This window comes from Rhinolophus sinicus, chromosome 2 (assembly GCF_057876585.1).
Source record: "Rhinolophus sinicus isolate RSI-liver-muscle chromosome 2, RSI-T2T, whole genome shotgun sequence".
Lineage (NCBI taxonomy): Eukaryota > Metazoa > Chordata > Mammalia > Chiroptera > Rhinolophidae > Rhinolophus > Rhinolophus sinicus.
In genome coordinates this window covers 110707501-110710000 of record NC_142502.1, presented here as the reverse complement: position 1 = coordinate 110710000, position 2500 = coordinate 110707501, and positions in this window count along the sequence as shown.

Genomic DNA, 2500 nt, shown 5'->3' with positions numbered 1-2500 from the left:
TAACCTTAACCCCAACCCTAACGCAAACCTAACCCTAACCCTAACCCTAACCCTAACCCTAATGCAAACCTAACCCTAACCCAAACCTAACCCTAAACCTAACACTACCCCTAACCCTACCCTAACCCTAACCCTAAACCTAACGAAAACCCTAACGCAAACTTAACCCTTACCCTAACCCTAACCCTATCGCAAACCTAACCCTAACCCTATACCTAACACTAACCCTAACCCTTACGCAAACCTAACCCTAACCCTAACCCTAACCCTAACCCTAACCCTAACCCTAACAGAAACCTAACCCTAACCCTAACCCTAACCCTAATCCTAACACTAAGGCAAAGCTAACCCTAACCCTAACCCTAACCCTAACTCATACCTAACCCTAACCCTTACCCTAACCCTAACGCAAATCTAAACCTAAACCTAACCCTAACCCTAACCCTAACCCTAAGCGTAACCCTAACCCTAACCCTAACCGTAACCTAACCCTAACCCTAACCCTAACCCTAACCTAACACTAACCCTAACCCTAACCCTAACCCTAACCCTAACGCAAAACTAACCTTAACCCTAACCCTAAAACAAACCTAACCCTAACCCTAAACCTAACCTTAAACCTAATCCTAACCCTATCCCTGACGCAAACTTAACCCTAAACATAACCATTACCCTAACCCTAACCGTAACGCAAACCTAACCCTAACACTAACACTAACCCTAACCCTAACCCTAACCCTAACACAACCTAAACCTAAACCTAACCCTAACTCGAAAACTGACATTAACCCTAACCCTAACCTAACCCTAATCCTAACCCTAACCCTAAACCTAACCCTAAACCTAACGAAAACGCTAACGCAAACCTAATCCAAACACTAACCCTAACCCTACCGCAAACCTAACCCTAACCCTAAACCTAACCTTAACCCTAACCCTAAACCTGAACCTAACCCTAAACTTAAGCCTAACCCTAACCCTAACCCTAACCCTAACGCAAACCTCACCCTAACCATAACATTAACCATAACCCTAACACTAACTCTAAACCTAACCCTAACCCTAACCCTAACGCAAACCTAACCCTAACCCTAACGCTAACCCTAACCCTAACGCAAAACTACCCTAAACCTAACCCTAACACTAACCCTAACCCTAAACGTAACGCTAACTCTAACAGAAACCTAACCCTAATCCTAACCCTAACCCTAACCCTAAACCTAACGCAAACCTAACACTAACCATAACCATAAACCTAACTCTAACCCTAACGCAAACCTAACCCTAAACCTAACCCTAACCATAACCCTAACACTAACGCAAAGCTAACCCTAACCCTAACCCTAAACCTAACCCTAACCCTAACGCATTCCTAACCCTAACACTTACCCTAACCCTAACGCAAACCTAACCCTATACGTAACCCTAACCCTAACCCTAACCCTAACCCTATCGCGAACCTAACCCCAACCCTAACCTTAACCCTAAACCTAAACCTAAACCCTAACCCTAACCCTAAACCTAAACCTAACCCTAACCCTGAACCTAACCCTAAACCTAACCGTAACGCAAACCTAACCCTAATCCTAACCTTAAACCCAACCCTAACGCAAACCTATCCCTTACCCTAACCCTAACCCTAACTCTAACCTTAACGCAAAACTAACCCTAACCCTAACCTTAAACCTAATACTTATCCTAACCCTAACCCTAACGCAAACCTAACACTAACCCTAACGATAACCCTAACCCTAACGCAAACCTAACCCTAACCCTAACCCTAACCCTAACCCTAACCCTAACCCTAACGCAAACCTAACCCTAACCCAAAACCTAACCCAAAACCTAACCCTAACACTAACACTAACCTTAAACAAACCTAATAATTAACTTAACGCTAACCTTAAAACCCTGACTCTAAACCTAAAACTAACCCTAACCCTAACCCTAAACCCTAGCCCTAACCCTAACCGTAACCCTAACCCTAACAGTAACCCTAACCCTAACCCTAACGCAAACCTTACCCTAACCCTAACCTTAACCCTAACCCTAACCCTAAGCCTAACCCTAACCCTAACTCTAACCCTAACCCTAACCCTTATGCAAACCTAACCCTAACCCTAACCTTAACGCAAACCTAACCCTAAACCTAACCCTAACCCTAACGCTAATCCTAAACCTAACCCTAACCCTAACAGAAACCTAACCCTAACCCTAACCCTAACCCTAAACCTAACTCTAACCCTAACCCAAACGCAAACCTAAGCATAACTTTATCCCTAACCCTAACCCTAACACTAAGGCAGAGCTATCCCTAACCCTTACCCTAACCCTAACGCAAAGCTAACCCTAAACCTAACCCTAACCCTAACCTAACCCTAACCCTAACCCTAACCCTAACATAACCCTAACTCTAACCCTAACCCTAACCCTAACCAAAACGCAAACCTAACCCTAACCCTAAACCTAACCCTAAACCTAACCCTAAAACAAACCTAAC